Below are 24,230 nucleotides of genomic sequence, written 5' to 3'. Positions count from 1 at the left end.
AACTTACATTGCCAAAGAGGAGAGATCCATACCAATTATAAAGTTGCTGAAGATAGATTCACCTTCCTCTCAATGCTGCAGGGGACTTTAAACTTAAAGCTTTACTGTGTACCATTCAGAAAACCCCAAAGCTTTCAAGGGATATTCCAAGGCCTTTCTCCCAGTGACATGGAAATGCAGTCACAAAGTGTGGGTCAACAGGGACATCCTTGAAGATTGGTTTAACCATCATCTTGTGCTAGATGTCAGGGATTATTCCGGAAAGGATGCTCTCTATGGTGCATCTCTAGGAGTTGGTAAGAGTGGTAATAGACATGTCAAATTTATCCTGAGAAAGTAGAGGCGTTGGTGGGCTTTCTTAACTAGAGCATTTGGTTGGAGGGACCAGGACAGGTTGTTGGTGATCTGGACACCTAAAAACCTGAAGTTCTCGACCATTTCTACTTTGTCCCCATTGATGTAGACAGGGGCGTGTCCTCCATTACGCTTCCTGAAACAATGACTATCTCCTTCATTTTGTTGAAATTGAGGGAAAGATTATTGTTACTGCACCAGATTCTATTCCATTTTCCTTCATACTGTCTCATCATTGTTTGAGACCCGACCCACTACGGTGGTGTCATCAGCAAACTTAAAAATTGAGTTGGAGGGGAATTTGGTCACACAGTCATAAGTGTATAAGGAGTATAGTAAGGGGCCGAAGACACAGCTTGTGTAGCATCAGTGTTGAGGATGATCGTGGAGGAAGTGTTGTTGCCTATCCTCACTGACTGCAGTCTGTGGGTTAGGAAGTCTAGGACCCTGTTGCAGAGAGAGGAGCTGAGGGCCAGGTCATGAAGTTTGGAAATGAGTCTCACTGGAATAATGGTGTTAAAGGCTGAGCTGTAATCTATGAATAAAAGTCTGACATATGTGTCTTTGTTATCTACGTATTCCAGGGTTGAGTGTAGGGCCAGGGCGATGGTGTCTGCTGTGGATCTGTTGCAGCGGTAGGCTAACTGTAGTGGATCCAGGCAGTCTGGTGGGCAAGAATTGATTTGTGCCATGACTAATCTTTTGAAGCACTTCAATAATGATGGATGTCAGAGCCACCGGACAATAGTCATTAAAGCATGCTGCCTGGCTTTTCTATGTATTGGGATTATGGTTATCTTCTTCAAGCAGGTAGGGACCTCAGATTGGTGTAAAGAGAGGTTGAAGATGTCTGCTGACTGCACGGGACCTGAGCGCTCCTCTGGGTACCCCATCTGGGCCAGTCACTTTCCATGAGTCAGCTTTTGAGAAGGTTGCTTTGACTGAAGTCCTTGTCACTTCCTTAAAGAATTCAATCAAATTTGTAAAGCATGGTCTTCTTTAAACAAAGCCATGCGGATTATCCCTGACTGGTCCAAGTCTTTCTAGGTGATGGTTTGATTATCCAATCTCAGCATTGATTCTAACAATTTGCCCAAAGTAAGACCAACTGGCCTATAATAGTTTAGCAATTCCTTTGTACCCTTATTAAACAATGGAACCACATTTGCATTCCCCTAGTCCTCCAGTACCTCACCTGTGTCTCGCAAAGATTGGAAAATAATCCTCAGAGCATCTGTTATTTCCTCCCTGACCTCCTTCAACGTCCAAGGGAACAATCCATCCAGCCCTGGTAACGTTACCATTTTCCAGCATTCTGACTCCTCTGACACTTCACCCCTCATTATGATTATTTTATCCAATGTTTCAAGCTGCTCCTCTCAGTTTACTATATCCGCATCATCCCTTTCCCTTGTGAATACGGACACAAAAAATTCATTTAAAACTCTTCCCACGTCAACTTACAACGCAGTTTTCAGGAACTGTGTGGTAAATCCAGGGACTGCCTGTAGATTTTAAGCTACTTTAACAAATAATTGTGACTATCTTTAATCATGATTGGCGTAACTTGTCAAGAATCTCGCAGAGATGCAAAAGACACCTCAAGTCACAGTTTCATGTGAAGCTAATCCTCACTGAGGAAACAAGGAGAAGGATAAACACCTAAAGCACTGGATCTTCCCTCCTCCCTCCCACCCCCTCCTCCACACCCCAGCAGAGTTGAAAAGAACAAAAGAAAAGACAAATGAGGAAGTACTGATCACCTTACACAATACATTCATGTGCATATACAATTGCAATTTTAGGCAACTCTTTAAAAATTGCATAATGTTTCTGCATATGTTTGATGCTGTGCCAAATGTACGATTGGAGAAATGCTAGGCAATGGCAATCTTGAACAAGAGAGAATCTAACCATCTCCCCTTGCCATCAGTGACATTTCCATCACTGAGTTCCCTCACTATCAACAATCTAGGGGTTACCATTAGCGAGAAACTCCTCTGGACAAGCCATATAAATACCATGCCTTCAGGTTAGCGGCTGGGATTTCAGCGGAGAGGAATTCATTTCCTCACTCCCCAAAGCCTGTCCACTGTCTACAAGGCACAAGTCAGGAGTGTGATGGAATCCACTCCATTTTCCTGCATGAGTGCAGCTCATGAAGTTTGGCACCATTCAAAACAAAACATCCATTTGATTGGTACTCTATCCACTACCATTAACATTCACTCCCTCCACCACCCATACACAGTTGTAGCAGTGTGTACCATCTACAAGACACACTTCAACAACTCACCAAGTCGCCTTCAACAGCACCTTCCAAACTGCAGCCTCTATCATCTAGAAGGACAAGATACAAGGGAACACCGCCACCTGCACGTTCCCCTCCAAGCCACTAACCATCCTGACTTGGAAATATATCACCGTTCCTTCACTGTCACTGGGACAAATTCCTGGAACTCCCTCCTTGACAGCATTGTGGATGTGCCTACAAATGGACTGCAACGGTTCAAGAAGACAGCTCACCACCACTTTCTCAAGATGGCCAGTAAATGCGAGTGTAGCCAGCAAAACCCACATCCCATAAACAAGTAATTAAAGGCAAATACTTTCATTTCTAATGCCCAGAAATGCCATGCTATCACCATGACAAATGAGAGGGCAAGTTGAAGAGAGTAAAACTTGCATTTATATTGCACTTGTGGCCACGTTAGGATAACTGAAAACACTTTACAGCCGAGTAAATACTCATAACGTATAGTCATCACTGCAATGTTGGAAATACACCAGCTAATTTGTACAAAGCAAGGTCTGATAGTGATCAGATAATTTGTTTTTGTAATGTTGATTGAGGGATAAATATTTGCTAAGGGTCTTTAACTGTGACGCCATTAAATCTTTTATATTCACCTGTGAAAATAGACAAGTGCTTCATTTTAATAGCTCATCTGCAAGTCAACACCACTGACAGATTGTCAGGCTAGAATTTTGTCCTAAAGCCTGTGGAATGAGAATGAAATATCCAACCTTTAGACTCTGAGGTAAAAGTACTACCACTGAACCACTTTAGTCATGCAGTTGGAGGAAAGCTTGGGAAGGAAAAGGGAGGTTAGAGGTGTGAAACTAGCTGAGCAGCAAGAGTCAGTATTACTTTTCACTGTAAAAGAAGACTTTTCTTTGCCCTGTCCATGGATTGTAAATTAAATCAAAACGTTGCAAGCTTTGTGTTTTTATTCCAACACTGCTTTTTGTGTTTTTCATTGAGTTAATTATGAATGAAGTGTTGTAAACAGTTTACCTGCTTGTCTATTTTACCAGGGCATAAAGGCCACTAATCAATCAGATGAACTGATAGTTTTATCTCACTGTGATAAACATATTTACAAGGCATTACTGATAGGCAAGAGCGCAAGAAACTACAAAGGGTTGTGAACATAGCCTAGTCCATCACGAAAACCAGCCTCCCATCCATTGACTCCATCTACAGTTCCTTCCGCCACAGAAAAACAGCCAGCATAATTAAGGACCCCACACACCTCAGACATACTCTTTTCCACCTTCTTCCATGGGGATAAAAAAGATTGTCTGAGATCACGTAACAGCTGACTCAAGATCAGTTTCTTCCCCACTGCCATCAGACTTTTGAATGGCCCTATCATATATTAAGCTAATCTTTCTCTACACCCTAACTGTGACTATATTCTGCACTCTCTCCTTTTCTTGTCCCCAATGTACTCTATATGAACAGCACTTTTTGTCTGTGTAGCATGCAAGAAACAATACTTTTCATTGTACCTCAGTACATGTGACAATAGTAAATCAAATCAAATCAAATGATAGGAAGGTATCAGACTGACCCTGGTGCAGGAACAGTATTGGGAGCAACAGAGGTCACAAGTAGAAGCCTGCAGTAAGACGCAGTTACCTTGATAGGTGGTTTCCACAGTTTTCCAAGTTATATGATAATGCAATTGAACAAAACTATACAAAGCCTATGCCATAAATAGTAAATGAAATATAAATCAGACTAGGGCTGCTATCCTTAATTGGTCATTGTTTATACTCTCATATTTATAATAGAATAGAATAGAATGGGCAACATGGTGGCACAGTGGTTAGCGGAGCTGGGTTCGATTCCCATCTTGGGTCACTGTCGGTGTGGAGTTTGCACTTTCACCCCGTGTCTTCCCTCTGGGTGCTCCAGTTTCCTCCCACAGTCCAACAATGTGTGGGATAGGTTGATTGGCCATGCTAAATTGCCCCTTAGAGTCCCGGGAAGCATAAATTAGAGGGATTAGAAAGGGAAATATGTAGGTTTACAGGAATAGGGCCTTGGTGGGATTGTTGTCAGTGCAGACTTGATGGGCTGAGTGGCCTCCTTCTCCATTGTAGGGTTTCTGTGATTCTGTTATAATGTAACTATATCACTATCTGTATGAACTGGGGAAATGAAAATGTTGGTAATGTTACTAGACTAGGAATCCAAAAATGTTCTGGAAACATAGGTTCAAATTCTGTACAGCAGCTGATGGAATTTAAATTCACTTGATAAAATCTGGAATTAGAAGCTATCATGTTGACCATGAAACTATTCTTGATTTTTGTAAGAAGGACTTTAGGGAAGGAAACTTTTTCATTAATTCATTACTGGGATTGGCTGGCCAGCATTAATTGCCTTTGTTCAGAGGACAGTAGAGAGTTAACCACATTGCTGTGGCTCTGGAGTCACATGTCAGCCAGACCAGGTAAGGACAGCTGATTTCCTTCCCTAAAGGACACTAGTGAGCCTTCCTTTCAGATTAACCTGAAATTCAACTACTTTCTAAACATGCAGCTAATCATGATAATCTGCTATATATTTTGTAAAAAAGATAGGGATTAGGCTACCACCTGCCTATTGAACAATAGCACACTTGCCTCTAAATCAGAAGATCACAGGTTCAAGACCCTCTCCAAAAACTTGACAAATTCCAGGCTGACGCTGACATGAAGTACTGAGGGAGCACCACAATACTGGAGGTGCCTCCTTCTGAATCAACAGTCACACTGCTTTCTCCCTTTTGCATGACACTTTTTGAAGCAATGCAGCAATCTCCCCATTGTCCTGGTCAACATTTGTCCTTCGATCACAATAACTAAAACTGACTATCCAGTCATTATCACACAGCTGATTGCAGGAGCTTGCTATGTGCATTTGGCTTCAGGGTCTCCAACATTACAATAGTGACAACGCATAGCAATACCTCAGAAAAGCACCTTGGGGTATCCTCAGATCAGGGAAGATGTAATATAAACGCAAGTTCCTTCGTTCATTGGGACGTTTTGCTTGTTCTCTCTTGATTTTTATATTTAGTCATTATTTACTTTCCAGCAAATGCTAAATAACTCGTGGATAAAAGTATTCTTCCGCCGGCATGCAAATGTGACTGAGATTGATCACAAGTTAAATACTTGAAATTGAATAAAAACTTTCTAAGATTATATATCTATATGTGCATGTGTGCTTCTTATTTCTCTTAATGAATCGCCATTATTGGGTAAATGTTGATAAAATTTTAAAGGGACCTGAAATATCACTAAGGAAAGCAGTGTGCAATGGGGGCACCAAGGTATTTTCAACTTTTTCTTCTTAGGCTGTCCCTCAGGATTGAGGGTGACTTGTTTCCACTCTGGATCACTGGATTCTGAGATGGCAAATACGTCCAACACATGATCTACAGGCTTTACCACAGGCAGGGCAAGTGCTGCTCAAAGGCTGGGGCAGAGGAGGTTTCTGGAGGCTCATGTGCCCACGTCAAAAACTTGAATTTGTCTCTGCAATCTCCCAACACAGTCCCTCGATATGTTCAGCGCTTCCCCAAATAAACCTTCTCCATTTTCGTTAATCAGGAGTCTCCTTCCAGTAGACTTCTGCCACAACAGTTTCAGAATAGAGCATTTGTTTTGTGAGGCTGGTGTCAGGATTATAAATGACATTGTCCATCTAACAGTTTAAAGTTTATTTATTAGTGTCACAAGTAGGCTTCCATTAACACTTCAATGAAGTTACTGTCAAAATCCCCTAGTCGCCACTCTCTGGCACCTGTTCGTGTTCACTAAGGGAGAATTTAGCATGGCCAAGGCACCTAATCAGCACGTCTTTCGGACTGTGGGAGGAAGCTGGAAGCACCTGGAAGAATCCCACGCAGACACAGGGAGAACGTGCAGATGCCGCACAGTCACCCAAGCTAAGAATCGAACCCGGGTCCCTGGCGCTGTGAGGTAGCAGTGCCACCATGCCATTCTAACAGAGCTGATTTTGAGTGACTCACCAGGTCATTGTTGACAACTTCTGTGAGGTATATGAGAAAATTGGCCTTACACTAAACACCTAGATATAATACACAATAAAGAATATTAGTTTGGAGCTGAAACATTCAACTGTGCCAACAGTTAGCTGTAGTGGAACAGCTGCAATGGCCAGATGTTGAAGGAATCTTTGGTACCAAGGGTGGCAAAAAGGTTTAAATAAAAGTAACTTAACAAAGTTTAATAATCTGGAAGTATCTCAATGTTGAGCATGACCTGAAATAATTGGATTATCTAGGAGCGTGTATTGAAGAACTGGCATTTAGGAATTTTATGAGTGTTGAAATGAATAAGTGCATGGACACTGAGGTAAAATAACACAGCATTCATAGTTCTCTTAAATGTCATTTTCACAGCTTATGAAGACTTTTGCAAGCTCCAGTGTCCCTGTGAGACAAAAGAAATGGTTTCATGCCATGACCCCCTGCAGTTTTTATATTTCTATCAACAAAAGGAAGGATGCTGTAAAGATTCACATTTATAATTTGCACCATCAGGCAGGGATTGCAAAATCAGTTATTCTAGATTTGAAAGGAAGCTGTGTGGAAATTTCTGCTGGACTGAAGCCCAGATATTACGGAGTTTCCTATACATTAGTGTCAGTATGGCTGGCTGTACAGGTGGCAGCATTCACTGAGACCTGTACATGATATCAGCGCGTCAAAGAAACACTGGGTAGAAAACCATCAAGAAGGGAACCTATCCACGAGAAACACAAAATCCTCCACTCCCATTTCATGGGGAAGCAATGGCTTGTGGTATTATCGCTAGACTATTAATCCCGAAACTTAGTTAATGTCCTGGGGACCTGGGTTCGAATCCTGCTACTTGATGGTGGAATTTGAATTGAATAAAAAATATCTGGAATTAAGAATCTACCGATGACCATGAAACCATTGTCGATTGCCTGGAAAACCCATCTGTTTCACTAATGTCCTTTAGGGAAGGAAATCTGTCATCTTTACCTGGTCTGGCCTACATATGACTCCTGAGCCCCAGCAATGTGGTTGACCCTCAACTGTCCTCTGAATAAGGGCAACTAGAGATGGATAATAAATGCTGACCAGCCAGCAATGTCCATGTTCACAAATGAATTTTTAAAAAATGCTTTCCATCTCTTTATGCCTTTGGGGCAGAACTAAATTGGACAAGGTGGACTCTGAAATTGTCCTCCCATTTTAGCCAACCAATGAGTTATAGCTGGAACTTACCACGCTGGTGAATAGTGTTGGCATGACATCAGACCGCTTTGAGCACATTATGGAAATGTAGGGGAGCTATTTGGAGATTTGTATTCTTGGCTGTCAGATTTGATGTGGTGCTTTGTAATTTCTTTTCATTATCTCATTTTGCCTTTTAATTCCTCTGCTTGTCTCTATTTGTATGTTCTTCGTTTTCACTCAAGTTCCTTCCTCTTTTGTTTGAGGTTATGTGCCTACATTTACCATGCAACTTTCATTGTCAGGGTGGGGTCATAAACTTTTTCAATTTCTTCTGAATTCACTTTTCTGCATTTCCTTTGAAATTTGCTTCATTTTTTATTTCTAAATTTGAAGTTTACTTCCGCAACAGCCCATCCAGAATTAAAACCTTGCAAACTGACACTGATGGACAGAGTCGTTGTATGCACATCGCTGAAGTAGACTCAAATTGGAGCCAAGGAACAGTCAGTTGCCACTCTCCATTATGTCCCTGTGCTCATCAAGGTGAGAGGCAACGGGTCCTGGGGAATGCAAACTGTTTCCATCTTTCACCAAGTGGCGGCAACGCAAGTGCTCAGGTCAGCTACCATTTGTGAAGTGCAGCCAAAGCAGTTTCAACCCCTACACGCTCAAGTAACACGCTTCCAGCCAATCTCAAAAGGAGTACCCCATACTGAGAGAGTGTGACATTTCCATTTTCCACACTCTTTATTCCTGCAGCCTCTCTGAGAGAGAGAGAGATTTCCAAATGAGCATTTATGACAATCAGTGCCAATTTTTGGATTTTTGTTTGTTTTGTGGACTCATGTCCACGGGGATGTGGATTAAGATTATCACAGCAAGTACCAAATGCCTCGTTTTATTTGCAGATTATTATTTTTATAAAGGATATATATGTTCTTTTCCCTTAGATCTTTTATCTTATCTTTTATCGCAACAAATAGATTTCAACTGTCAATATGCATATCTATTTTAAATGTGCACTTGTACTCTTCCATCATCACTAGTATCTGTTATATGGGACATGTTGCTACACTATAGGTGCTATATAACACAGATTTTTGTTCTAATATATGTAAACTGGGAATCATACCCAGATCTGTGGCACTGAGAGGTAGCAGTGCTAACCACTGTGCCACTGTGCCACCCCAGAAAGAGAGAACTTCCCCACAAGTCTTCTTATCTCGGAGCCAATACCATTCAATGATTGGAGGCACAGCGATAAAAAAGGAGGACTGGATCCTGTTTTCCTACTTTTTTCAGTTATTCTCAACCAGGTCAGGAAGGACTTGAATTCTGAGGGATAGATTGTGATGTCAGGAAACCAAAGGGGTTTGTGCTGTGCTATACATTTATCAGAAGTTTAGATTTACATGAATAGTTGTTAACTCCCTTAAAACAAAAAAAAAAGTTCAGCTATCTTACATCCACCTCACTAGTAATGGTAACTTGGTACCAATGATGCTACAATGTCCAGCTCTCTATGTAGAAACCTAAGCTCAATTTCCCAGTTTCACCTCGCATTTGTGCTCCAATTCGCCTCGCTTGGGTTTTGCTTTAGGTTTATGGTGGGTTACCTGTGGTAGAGTGAACCCACTCACCTTCCACCAGCTCCACGGTAATGCAAATGAAAGGTTGCCAATGAGTAGTGCTTCAAGTGCCCCAGCAGATGTCTTCAAAACTTGATGACTCATCCACCCAAGTGAGGAGGATTATATAGGTCATGGGAGGAGCACGTGTGAAAGAGAAAGGAGTAGGAAATGGCAGAAGAGAAGAAAGGGTTGAAAAATTGTAATAGATCAATTATAATTTGAATGCATTTATCAAAAGCAAAATAAAGCAAGATGTTTTCGGATAAAATGGTTTCCCTGAAGAATTCAGTGTTGAAAGTGTGCAGGAAGCACTAATGAACTCTGTTCTGGCTACACTGAAGAAGAGATTGTGTAACTTGGATTCTATCAGTTTTGAAATACAGTTTGTGTTGACTGACAAAAAAGGAATACTGCCGCTTTAAGCAGCATTGAGTGAATAGACACTTTCCTCTTGAGTGCATTGATGCTGTAACCTGCAGGCTGGTTCAGGCAGAAAAGTACTTGCCAGCTGCCGCATCTAACTTCCTGTCTTACTTCAACTTGCCAACTGTTATAGTTGTCTTCTTGGCCTTCATTTCAGCAAAGGATTGACACGTCAAGCAAAGCTGTGTACCAGCTGAAGGAAACTGGTTACCTCATAGCTTGTGCAGAAGTGAAGAGAAACTTACAAAATTGGTTTCGTAAAACTGGCACTTTACAAAGCGCACATTATTGAAAAAAAAGTCCAAATCATTTTGCTTAGGGAAGGAATAGTTCCATGAACTACCGAGTGTTGGTTTGGCCAAAACCAAAAATAACCTACCCATATGAATTGTGCAATGTTTAAGGCCTTACCTTTAATCTGGACATCCACAATTTAGCAGTGGATCTTCTGGTAACAAGGCTGCGGATGTTAGCCATCATATATGTCGCAAACACTTGCATATGCCACCTAACTGATAAAGATTTGGGGCTTCTCAACTATTAACCATAAAATTTCCAGATAGTGATAGATAATTAAAAATAATGGTTGACCACTTGAAATGGCCCCCTTCTGCACTGTAGGGATTCTACGACTCTAAACAGTTTAGTGAGAGTAAACTGTCGGAAGGTGACTTACCTACTAAAACTACCATTTGCTTCTTTTAACAAAACTCCCAAACCATTATGTTTTAAAAGCTATTTTACTTTGTTTCCTCCCCATGCTCTTTGCATGGATGGCAAGCTGATGGTCATTGCCACTGTTGTATTGCAGTCAGCCAGAGGGGATGCTGAAGTACATCTGCCTGTCTGTTCACCCACGTTTTTAAAAAATTCCTTTCACGGGATGTGGCGTCACTGGGAAAGCCAGCATTTGCTCCCCATCCCTAATTGTCCTTGTACTGAGTGGCTTGCTAAGCCAGTTCAAACAGCAGTTGGCAGATGGCAGAATTCCTTCTCAAAAGGGCATTTGTGAAATAGGTGGATTTTTAAAAATCAATAATAGCTTCATGGTTACCATTATTGAAGCTTTCAATTCCAGATATATTAAATTCCACCAGTTGCTATAGTGGGATTTGAATCCATGCCTACAGAACATGAGTGTGAGACTCTGGCTTACTAGTCTAGTGACATTGCCACTGCACCAGTGTCTCCCCATATATGTAGGACCATAGATGCTTACCGCACAGAAAGAGATTATTCAGGCCATTGTCACCATGAAAGCTCTTTCCAATAGCATTCTCAAACTCTTCCCAATGTCCAACACTTTCTTCATAATCCATAATCTTCCTACACTTTAAATTTGTCATTTTTCCTTTAAAAGCTGCAATGGTCTCTGCCCCAACAATTCCCAAAGGCAAAGCAATGTCTGCTCCCAACACCTCTATAAAAATCAATTTCTCTTAATTCTTTAGTGTTTTTTTTGTGGCAATTTTAAATTGCTGATACTTCTCATCACTGACTCCCCAGCCACAACTTAAATTTTTCACCCTTCTGTCAAATCGTTTCAGCTTAGCAGTGTGGCTGACAATTCATGTGAATGATAACTCAGTACCTGGAGTAAACCCAAGCATGAATCAAGTTCTCCTAGGCTACAGCACATCAAACTAAGACCTTCCGTCATTAGCCTGCTGAATCTATTCATAGCTTACAAGAGGCCATGCGCAAAAATTGATTTCTTTCACAACAATACAAAGGCTATCCTTTTGCCCAGTCTCCTCCCTCTCCAAAAAGCATTTTGTAGAAAGTAGAAAAATGGTTATCGTCCTTCACTTTGTTAAAAATTCAGTCCATTGTGAAGTTTATTAGTATTGTTCCTTAGAGAGATAAATTGCACCTTCTCAGAGAAAGTTGCTACTGGAGAAAGTATTGAGGAAAAGTATTGGAAATTATGCAGATTAACATACCAGCCAAGAAATTTCTATTGGTAAGATATGGTGTCATTGCCTGAATTGCTCACAATGCAGAAATTTTGCACTATATTTTAAACATGTTATTGTTTCTAAAAAATAATGGACAGAAGAATAGCAAGAGAATGTTTTAATCTTTTGTCCTCTAGTTTTGTCAGAAGTGATTTTTACGCTTCTGAGAACTGTCACATAAACAAAGAATCATAGACTCATAGAGTGGTTACAACACAGAAGAAGGCCATTCAGCCCATCATGTCTATGTCAATTCACTAAGTGTCACTCTCCTACCTTTTCCCTACAAATCTGTGCCCTTCGATTCAATTCTCTTCTGAAAGCCATGAGTGAATCTGTCTTAGCAATACTCTGAGATAAAACATTCTAAATAGGTATTAGTAGGTTACAGAGAAATGATTAAGACAGGGTAAAGACATAGCAATTTATCGATTCCATATATTCTATATATGGTGGAGTAGATATACTCCATCTATATGTGGCGGTGGCACGGTGGTTAGCATTACTGTCTCTGGCATTAGGGGCCCAGGTTCAATTCCTGGCTTGAGTCTCTGTCTGGTGTTTGCACATTCTCCCTGTGTCTGCATCGGTTTCCTCCCACAGTCCAAAGATGTGCAGGTTAGGTGCGTTGACCACGCTAAATTCTCCCTCAGTGTATCCGAACAGGCACTGGAGTGTGGCATCTAGGGGATTTTCACATTAACTTCATTGCAGTGTTAATGTAAGCCTACTTATGATTAATAAATAAACTTTACTTTTTGCTTATTCTAAGATTTAGCTAATAGAATTAAATTAATGAAAACTAGGGAATTTTTTTTTAATTGCTTGTATCCTCTCATTGTATTTTTCTTGTCACAGAATTTCCTCCAACAACTACAGAATAGTAATATTATCAATTCTTCTCGACAAATGTCTTTCCAGGGAGAAATGACCCCTGTGTTGATTTAAAAGATTCTGGGGCATTATTTCATGGAACAACAAGGAAGGTCTCCCAGTTGACCTGGCCAATATTTATTCCTCCATCAATATCACGAAAATAAATTATCTGACCCTTATCACATTACCAGAGCTTGCTGTGTGCTAATTGGCTGCCTAAGCTAAGACTAAACTAAACAGTGACTAGACTGTTTTATTGTAATTGGGATTGTAGAAGACAGCATATAAATACAAATCATTTTTATTGCATCTTATTAATGATGTGTCATCAGAAAGAGTGACTTCTAGCAGTTTAATTATTCCCAATGACATTAATGTGAGGATAGCGTGGAGAGGGAGTCTCTCTCAATCCCCCTTTATTGTAAGAACCTTCTTTTAAATAATGGGCAGGATTTTCCAGCCGCGCACCGCAAGAGTGGAAATTCATGCCTGAGGTCAACAAACTTTTAAGTGGTCCACTGAATTTTCTGCCCCGCCTGCTACGATTCCTGTGGTGGATGGGACGGGGCAATCCAGCTGAACGTCTTTGAATGGTCATGCGTACAAGCTATTTTACTGTTTTTTCTGCTTCACTTTTCCCTTAGTCGAGTTGCCACTGAGATCATCAAAAATTAATGTCAATTGCTCCTGTTCACATTGTTATAAATATCCGGTCTGCTTGTTGGTCTCAGCAAGGATACCAACTGTTCGGCTGCAATGGAGCTCGGTCCTGACCGGAAATAGGAATAGTCAGTCAGACTTCTAGGCTCCTGATTAGTGCCAAACTATTAGAAGGTTCACATGCACATGTTAAGTGCAGACAAGATTGGAGTCATCTGCAATGCCTTCTATGTTAGTGTGAGCTGGTCATTGCCTAGGCAAATACCAAAGCTGCCTTCAGTGAAGTGCCATAGGATTGTTAGCAGCGGCATAGTGGTAGCACTGCTGGCTTACAGTGCCAAGGATTCAGGTTCGATTCCTGACTTGGGTCACTGACTGTGTGGAGTTTGCACATTCTTCCCGTGTCTGCATGGGTTTCCTCTGGGTACTCCGGTTTCCTCCCACAATCTAAAAGACGTACTGGTTAGGTGCATTGACCCGAACAGGCTCCAAAGTGTGGTGACTATGGAAATTTCACAGTAACTTTATTGCAGTGTTAATGTAAGCCTTTCTTGTGACAAATAAATAAACTTTAAACTTCTTATTATAAAAATAAAAAGCAGAAAAAGTGAATAAATGCATTGTAAATTATCTGCCTGAAGTTTGACAGAACTTGTTGAATAACACAGGGAGAATCCAAGGTACTGGAGTAGGTACTTTCTTGTCTGGTAACACAATTATCAAATGGACAAAACTGTGACTGTTCTTGACACGGCTACTTTAAACCAAAAGGTCATTAGCGACTTATTTCTGCTAAACACACAAAAGGTCAAACATGGAGTTTAAATTCTTGTCAAATCAGTAACTTGTAAAACAAAACTGTGGGAAGAATTGCACATAGAACGTAAACAGTAGGTATCCATCATCATTTCTCAAGTAAACGTCTGTCACTACCTCCTTCAATGCCTCATAATCTTACAAATGACAAAAGAACAAAGAAAACTATAGCAGAGGAACAGGACCTTCGACCCTCCAAACATTGCCAATCATTACGCCCTAACTGAAAAAAAACTTTCTGCCCTTACTTGATCCGTATCCCTCTATTTCCTCCCTATTCATATACCCATTCGCATGCCTTTTAAATATTGCTAATGTGCCTGCTTCTACCACAACCTCTGGTAGCTCGTTCCAAGCACCCACCACTCTCTGCATTCCAGGCACCCATCACTGTCTCCCCTGCCTCTCACTTTGAACCTGTGCTCACTTGTAATTGACACTTCCACCCTCAGAAAAAGCCTCTGACTATCCACTCTGTCTATGCCTCTCGTGATTTTGTACTCTCTCAGGTCTCCCCTTAGCCTCTGTCTTTCCAGTGAAAACAATCCTAATTTATTCAACCTCTCCTCATAGCCAACACCCTGGAAGGGGACATCCTGGTGAACCTTCTTTGCACTCTGTCCAAAGCTTCCATGTCCTTCTGGCAGTGTGATGACCAGAACTGCACACAGTACTCCAGTTGCAGCTTAACCAAGGTTTTATTTAGCTGCAACATGATTTCCCAACTTCTATAGTCAATGCCCCAGCTGATGAAGGCAAGCATGCTATATGCCTTCTTAATCACCTCGGCTACCTGTGTTGCCACTTGTAGCGAACTGTGGACCTGCGTGCCCAGATCCCTCTATATGTTAATGTTCCAAAGGATTCTGCCATTTACAGTATAATTCATAACTTAAATTTGATCCTCCAAAATGCATCATCTCACAACTGTCCAAATTAAACTCCATCTGCCATTTCTGTGTCCAAGTCTCCAATCCATCTATATCCTGTTGCATCCTCTGTCCATCCTCAGCACTATCTGCCAATCTTAGTGTCATCCACAAACTTACTAATCAGACTACCCACTTTTTTCTCCAGATCATTTATATATGCTACAAACAACAGAGATCCCAACACTGAACTCTGCAGAACACCACTAGCTGCAGATCTCCATTCTAAAAAACTCTTCAAGTGCTACTCTCTGTCTTCCAAAGCCAAGCCAGTTCTATGTCCATCTAGCCAGCCCACCCCGAATCCCTTGGGATTTTAGTTTTTGTACCAGTCTGCCATGTGAGATCTTGTCAAATGCTTTACTAAAATCCATATAAACAATATCCACAACCCTTTCCTCATCAATTTTCTTTGTCACCTGTTCAAAAAATTTGGTCAAGTTGGTGAGACATGACCTTCCCCATACAAAACCATGCTGCCTATCACTAACTAATCCATTTCCTCCAACTGTGCAAATATCCTATCCCTCAGTATCTTCTCCAAATGCTTCCCCAACAGTGACGTCAGGCATTTGATTTGCTTTATTATTGTCACGTGTATTAACATAGAGTGAAAAGTATTGTTTCTTGTGTGCTATAAAGACAAAACATACCATTCATAGAGAAGGAAACGAGCGAGTGCAGAATGTGGTGTTGCAGTTACAGACAGAGTGTAGAGAAAGATCAACTTAATGTAAAGTAAGTCCATTCAACAGTCTGACAGCAGCAGAGAAGAAGCTGTTCTTGAGTCAGTTAATGTGTGACCTTAGAATTTTGTATCTTTTTCCCGAAAGAAGGCGGCGGAAGAGAGAATGTCCAGGCTGCGTGGGGCTCTTAATTATGCTGGCTGCTTTGCCGAGGCAGCAAGAAGTGTAGACAGAGTCAATGGATGGGAGGCTGGATTGCATGATGGATTGGGCTACATTCAGACATTTTGTAATTCCTTGCGGTCTTGGCCAGAGTAGGATTCATACCAAGCTGTGATACAATCGGAAAGAATGCTTTCTATGGTGCATCTGTAAAAGTTGCTGAGAGTCATAGGTGACATGCCAAATTTCCTTAGTCTTCTGAGAAATTGGAGGCGTTGGTGGGCTTTCTTAACTGTAATGTTGGCATGGGAGGATCCAGCCCTCCATGGATCCCCCAGTGGGGGACCTTAAAACCTGAAGCTCTTGACCCTTTCTACTTTGTCCCCATTGATGTAGACATGTTCTATTTTATGCTTCCTGAAATCAATGACAATCTCTTTCGTTTTGTTGACATCGAGGGAGAGATTATTGTTGCCGTACCAGTTCACTAGATTCTCTATCCTGTACTCTGTCTCATCATTGTTTGAGATCAGACCCACGACAATGGTGTCATCAGCAAAGTTTCACAGCCCTTTAACTCTGGAACTCTAACCTACTCTTGTAGGAAATTCAAGCTTTCGGGACTCCAGCTTCCACAATAATTTGTTTTTATTTAGTTCAAGCTTTGTTTGCTCTGGTTAAAAACTTTATGGAAAGACATTCACCAAAGCGAAGCTGGAATTAAAATCTTGGTAGTTCCAAATTTGACTGCTAACATGATGGTACTGTTCCAAGTGATCGATAAAATGGCTTTTGCTCTGCAGTCTTTTTACACAAGAACTCACATGACAATGGCAAGGCATTGTGCACAAAAGTACTCCTCCCAAACAGGTATCAGCTCATTGCCAATTACACCCTTGTTCCTATTTGCAAATCTCCAATTTACTAGAAGAAAATGCTCCATTAAAATTCGAACCATTGTCTTCCTTTCTCAATCACCTGAGGCTGTGCAGAATTGTCCTCATTACATTACTATCTTCCTGTAAAGATACAAAAGTCTGAAAACTCGTATCAACCGACTCAAGAATAATTTCTTCTCTCCTGCCATCAGACTTTTGAATGGACCTACCTTATATTAAGCTAATCTTTCTGTGTCTGTAACTGCAACGCCACACTCTGCACCCTCTCCTTCCCTTCTCCCCTCTGTATTCTCGGAACGGTATGTTTTGTCTGCGTAGCACACAAGAAACAATACTTTTCACTGGACCCCAGTACATGTGGCAATAATAAATCAAATCAAATCAAATCTGGCTTGTTATTTACAAGCATTGGGATTGTGTGACCATAAGTATTTGGATTGTTGTCTTTTAGCCAAACACAAAGAAATGTTACAATTAAATATTGCAGCCTTCCGCCTTGAAGTGCTTTCTTTGTGATTGCTTGGCTAATCAACATGTAAAACATGGCAGGGATCTTTAGCTTGCTTTATGTTTCATTATTTTAAAACTTCAAAAATGGCCGTGTGAATTTGGCAAGCCATTCGTCGACAAATGAGGTCGACAGAAATGTTCCAAAGTATCGCATTACAACTTCCCCAACTTACCAAACTGGCTACCTTATTCTATGCCATTAACCTGCCAAGCACACTCAGGATATTACTTCAAGGAACTGGGAGCACCTAATGGTTGCCAATAGATATGAATTCCCCCAAAATACCAAGTGCAAGTTTTGTTTGTTCGTTTTGTGCAGTATGTCTGATTCCTCTCAAATCAGAAATTAATTTCAGAACAGCAACAAGCCTACGCAGCAGCTAATCTCATATAAAAACAAAATACTGTGGGATGTTGGAATCTGAAACATAAACAGAAAATGCTGGAGAAACTCAACAGGTCTGACAGCATCTGTGGAGAGAGAATAGAGCCAACGTTTCGAGTCTGAGGGATCATCTCAGACACCCTTCATCAGAGGGGTCATCCAGGCTCGAAACATTAGCTCTATTCTCTCTCCACAGCCCTGCTGATATTTTCCAGAATTTTCTGTTTTTGCTGCAACTAAACTCAACTGGTTGGCATAAAAAAAATCTGATTACCTCCAGGGTTCAAAGTACAAAATCACAAAAATATTTTTCAGGATGTACTAACAATTGTTTCCAGGAAGTCAGTGTTTCTGTGAATTAAAAAAAAAAGCTGTAAATATCCTTCTAAAGATTCTGCCCAGCCATGACTTTACTTTGGATGGAATGTCTTTTTTAAAGTTTATTTATTAGTGTCACAAGTAGGCTTACATTAACACTGCAATGAAGTTACTGAGAAAATTCCCTCGTCAATACACTCAGACACCTGTTCGGGTACACTGAGGGAGAATTTCTGAACAGTCTCACAAAACCTTGCTCATCTTCAAGATTGTAGGTTACGTAATACTCAGTATATTGGGCTGGGTTCAATATTCATGTCAGACCCCAGTAGCAACAAGTAGCTTATGAGCATTCCACAGGGAACGTGAATGAGCAATCACCATAGGTGCTTATCTTAGTTGAAGATCAACAAACACAATTTAAATAGCTCCATTCCCATGAGCAATTACTAGTGATTAACACCCACATGTCCAATTCATCATTGCTTTCTAATGACATTTGAGAGAGTGGAACACTCAACCACTGCAATACCTTTGTGGTTTTCTATCATTGCCAATTCTATTTGATCTTAACGCTGACCCTGCTATAAAACTTGTACTTTTTTACCCTAGGAATTAGCATTTTGCATTTTTTTTTGAATTTGAAATGAAGAGATTATCAATAAATTTAAATCTTACCGTAAATAAAACCAAGGGATACTACCAATCCTTTGCATCTAAAATTGAATGATCATGATTAATGACCATTCCTGAACATTGCATCAACTTTGCTTCCAATTTCTACCCATCCATTCCATCTTCTATAATAGAGTTTCAAAACTGTTTTCCTTCCTATTCTGCTAAGGGATCACTTTCACCATGGCCCTTGACTATGTCTGTTACATTTTCTGTACTGCTGCCCTCGCTCTTTCTTCTCTCTCCCAAAACTATAATGGCGTACCCACCTTCCATCTAAGCCTCCTCCACATTCAATGCATCGTCCTCCGCCATTTTGGTTACCTCGAAAGTGATGCATCTTTCCCCTTACTTTTCAGAATTCCTTCTGTGACACATTGCTCCACCTTCCCACTGTATCCTACATCCTGATGCATTTCCCCTGACATCTTCCCATTCAAAGTACCGGAGTGCAACACCTCTCCTTTCAAGTGAGCGGCATGGTGACACTGTGATTAGCACTGCTGCCTCACAGTGCCAGGGACCCGGGTTCAATTCTGTCTGCGTGGAGTTTGCATGTTTTTCCCATGTCTGTGTGGGTTTCCTCTGGATTCCTCCTACACTCCAAAGATGTTTGGGTTCGGTTGATTGGCTCATTTGCCCTTTAGCGTCAGGGGGATCAGCAGGGTAAACAGATTGAGTTACAAGGATATGACCTAGGAAGGATTGTTGTTGGTGCAGACTCAATGGCCAGAATTGGTTCCTTTTATACTGTAGGGATTCTATGATTCACCTCATCCCATCTCACTGCCTGGATCATCCAAATACTCCTTTGAGTTGAACTCCCTTGCGCTTCTTCCAGCATGGTGCACTGTATTCACTGCACACGGTACCGTCTGCTTTACAACAGAGAGACCAGATAGAGATTAGATGGCGATTTTGCTGAACACATTCATTCAATCAATAAGCAGGACCATCAGCTTCTGATCATTTGCCACTTTAATTCTTCATCTCACTTCCACTCTGTCTTGGCCTTCCACATCTGTTAAAATGAAACTCAGTACAGGCTGGGGGAGCAGCACCTTATCTTCATACTCAGCACTCTACAATTTCCGGGCTTTAGCATTTCACTCCTGTTCTCCATTGGATGTCAGTTGCTGGTAATGAAAAATGGCTGCACAAGAGCAAACGGGAGTGAAGGAGGTATGGATTGGCGCTTGGAGTGGGGGTCTCCTATTGGTACAAGGTTAGTCAGCTGACCCACAGCCCTAGGAAGCAAATTCTTGGGTCATTTAGCCTCTCTGCCAAATTTCCTAAACTCCCTTCATGCACTGTAATTCTGCTGTAAACTTTTCCTTATTCTTTTACTGGATGAGGGCATCAATGGCTAGACCAGCATTTATCTGTCTCTTAACCATTAAAGTAAACATTTTCCTGTCTCCTGGGCCAATCTTTTTCAATACTTGTCTCACTGTCGCCCCCCCCCTTTGACTTGTACCATCATCAAGCTTGCCTCATTATACAACCGGCCCAATCAACTTATTAATTTTTGTTCTATTCCTGTGCCTTTCTACTGAATGCATTTGCCTAAAAGCAGTTAACCTCTCACTTTTGGGTGGCACGGTGGCACAAGGGTGGCACACTGACCTGCTGTCTCACAGCTCCAGGGAGCGAGTTCGATTCCCAGCTGAGGCCACTGTCTGTGTGGAGTTTGCACGTTCTCCGTTGTGTCTAAGTGGGTTACCTCCGGGTGCTCCGGTTTCCTCCCGCAGTCCAGAGATGTGCGGGTTAAGTGCATTGGCCATGTTAAATTGCCCCTTAGCACCCCAGGATACATAGGTTAGAGGGATTAGTGGGTTAAATAAGTTGGGTTATGGGGTTAGAACCTAGGTGGAATTGTTGCTATTGCAGACTCAATAGGCCAAATGGCTTCCTTCAGCACTGTAGGGTTTCTATGATTTCTACATTTTTCCAGTTCTGATAAAAGATCATCAACTCAAAATGTTAACCCTGTTTCTCTACCCCCACGAATGCTGTCTGCTCCATTGAGTAGTTCAAATAATTTCTCTTCTTACTTCAAATTTCCAGTTTTTGTTTTGTTCCATTATCGCGTGATTTTTTAAAATACCACACTGTCAATTTCTTCTGTGGCTAGGTCCATGTGACTATGTGTATATGAGCTTCCTTCCTGAAAGGCAGTAATTACCCTGAATGCAAACATTTTTGACATTTGGCTAGGTACACGGTTCTCTGTGTATTTTGTACTTGATTTGTACACGAGTTTGCGTAATAATATGATTCTGGTTTCTCCTTCGAACAGAAAGTAATCTTCTACTTTTTTCCTGTTTCCATAAAGTAGCCTTTAGCTTTTATCTAAGAGGCTCAGTTTGCCACTGAATCTTAGTGGCTCTGTATTACTTGTATAGAATTGAACCACACTTAGCAAGAAAAGTGTGCTGCATAAACTAAACCCAGTCAAGTGTTATGGAAGTTGTCCAGGTCTGTTATGCAGACTGGAGCTGACATTCCTCCCCTTTCCCCATGCCTTTCTCAGTCTATGTTGGACAAAGTTCAGATAGGACTTGAATCCACCAGTGAAGTTGGATTCTGGAATTATTATATTCCACGTTTATGGGAATACTGGACAACATTAGTGGCACAGTGGTCAGCACTGCTGCCTCACAGTACCAGGAACCCGGGTTCAATTCCCATCTTGGGTCACTGTCCTTGTGGAGTCTGCATGTTCTCATAGGTTTCTTCCGGGTGCTCCAGTTTCCTCCCACAATCCGAAAGACATGCATTGTTATGCTAAATTCTCCTGCAGCGTGCCCAAACAGGCTAAAAGCAAATTACTGCGGATACTGGAATCTGAAGCCTGAAGAGCTGAAACCAAAAGAGAGAAAAGAGCTGACATTTCCAATTCAGATGACCCTTTGTCAAAGTCGACCTGGACAACTTCCATAATACTTGACTGGGTTTGACAAAGGGTCATCTGGACTCAAAACATCAGCTCTTTTCTCTCCTTCCAGATGCTACCAGACCTGCTGAGAATTTCCAGCGTTTTCTCTTTTGGTACCCAAACAGGCACCAGAGTGTTGCGACTCCGGGATTTTCGCTGTAACTTCAATGCAGTCTTAATTACTAGTGACGCTAATAATTAAACTTAAACTTGGGCTTGCTATCAAAGGGGGAACCAAACTAAACAATGCAGGCATAGGTCACTGGACACAATCATTGAGGCTTGCTTCCTGTGCACACTGCTTGATTCAGACTGAACAGGGAAATGAGGCAAGGGGAGTGCTGGTATCTACCCCATCTCATTACCCATTGACATACCTCCTCCTGTCCTGTGCAAAAACTCTCCACACATCCCCTCAAAGGAACTCCCATAGGTACATGAAAGGCATAGGGGGAAGACTCGCCCTAAGAATTTCTTGTCGCCTTTGCTTTGTGCATGGGAATTGAACCTAGTCTGAAAGCAAATCGATGTAAAGTTATCCCTTGCATGATTCTACATGCTTTTCTCTTCCCTGGCCAGTGACATACCCATGACATTGGAGACTCTCGTGAGCACAGCTTAAGATCAGGGTAAGGCTCACAGTGGTCCAAATGGTTGGGAGACTGTCATCACATCTTGGGTTTCCGCAAACGTATTTCGTTGTTCAAATGAACAGCACCAGGACAAATCCTACCCCAGAATTTTACAAATTGGACCTTAATCAGACCCCCCAAAAAGTACGTTGGGCCATTTTTCTACATTTTCTGTGGGTGGCACGGTGGCACAGGTAGGCGGCACGATGACACAGTGGTAAACACTGTTGCCTCACAGCGCCAGGGGCCCGGGTTCGATTCCTGGCTTGGGTCACTGTCTGAGCAGAGTTTGCACATTCTCTCCGTGTCGGCATGGATTTCCTCTGGGTGCTCCAGTTTTCTCCCACAGTCTGAAAGACGTGCTGGTTAGGTGCATTGACCCGAACTGGTGCCGGACTGTAGCAACTAGGGGAAATTTCGCAGTAACTTTGTTGCAGTGTTAATGTAAGACTTACTTGTGACTAATAAATAAACTTTAAAGTTGCTATGTCAGTAGAGATTGCTGAATATGTTCCGCTGAATTCTAAGGCAAGTTTGCTTATTCATCAAAGCTTCATTGGCACAAGAAAAATGTGGAAGAGAGTACGTTACAGGGTATTCCCATTCTCCACACAATTTTCTGATCTTATCACAAGACTTCTGTTTTCATAAAACTTTTAAGGTTTCTGCAAACCTAGCAGGCTTAACATTAAAAGGTTTTTTTGAAGTTAGCTCTATATTGCCAAATCTCTTTTATTTGAGCAGTAAACCAAGATTTTGATAAATTTGCTTTTATTTCTCATCACTCCGCAGTAGAACTGTAGAGATTTCCTGCTGTGATGCAAAATTATGAACTCTGCTTCCTCCCATACACACAAGCATATCCCCCGCACACACACAAGCACATCACACCCACCCACACACACACACACGTACAGGCAACGTCAATCCCTACCCACACAAATAAACACACGCCCACACACACAAATATACAGTACACCCACACACACAACTAAACACACCCCCACACTAACACACTTATGATAAACCTACACATTCACAAATAAGCACACCTCTACACTAACAAACACATGATACACCCACAGACATTCGAGAGCAAAGAGAAGAACTGCATTTATCACCTGGTTACATGACTACAAACAAGAACATAAGAACTAGAAGCAGGAATAGGCCATCTGCCCCCTCAAGCTTGCTCCGCCATTCAATAAGATCATGGCTGATTTTTTTATGGACTCAGCTACACTTACCCACCGCCTCACCATTGCCCCTAATTCTTTTACTGTTCAAAAACGTATCTATCCTTGCCTTAAAAACATTCAATGAGATAACCTCAAATGCTTCATTAGGCAGGGAATTCCACAGGCTCATAACCCTTTGGGTGAAGAGATTCCTCCTCAACTCAGTCTTAAATTTACTCCCCTTATTCTGAGGCCATGCCCCCTAGTTCTAGTTTCACCTGCCAGTGGCAGACAAGAATTTTTGCCATATCGCAATCCATGTGATCACAAGCTCTAGTTGGTTTTGCTAGGGGACTGCCATAAGACCATAAGACTAGAAGTAGGCCATTCAGCCCATCAAGTCTGCTCCACCATTCAATGAGATCATGTCTGATCTGGTGTGACAAGTCAACTCCAGCTTCCTGCCTTATCCCCGTAACCCTTGATTCTTCTAATAATGAAAAATCTGTCCATCTCAGCCATTAACATACTTAACGACCCAGCCTCTCCAGCCCTCTACAGTAAAGAATTCCACAGATTCATTACTTCTAGCACAGTGGTATTATTGCTGGACTTGTGATCCAGAGACCTGGGGTAATGCCCTGGGGACCCAGTTTGAATTCCACCAGCTGGTTAAATATGAATTCAGT

This window comes from Carcharhinus amblyrhynchos, chromosome 22 (assembly GCF_965287045.1).
Source record: "Carcharhinus amblyrhynchos chromosome 22, sCarAmb.v2.hapA, whole genome shotgun sequence".
Lineage (NCBI taxonomy): Eukaryota > Metazoa > Chordata > Chondrichthyes > Carcharhiniformes > Carcharhinidae > Carcharhinus > Carcharhinus amblyrhynchos.
Note: the sequence above shows the minus strand (reverse complement) of the source record.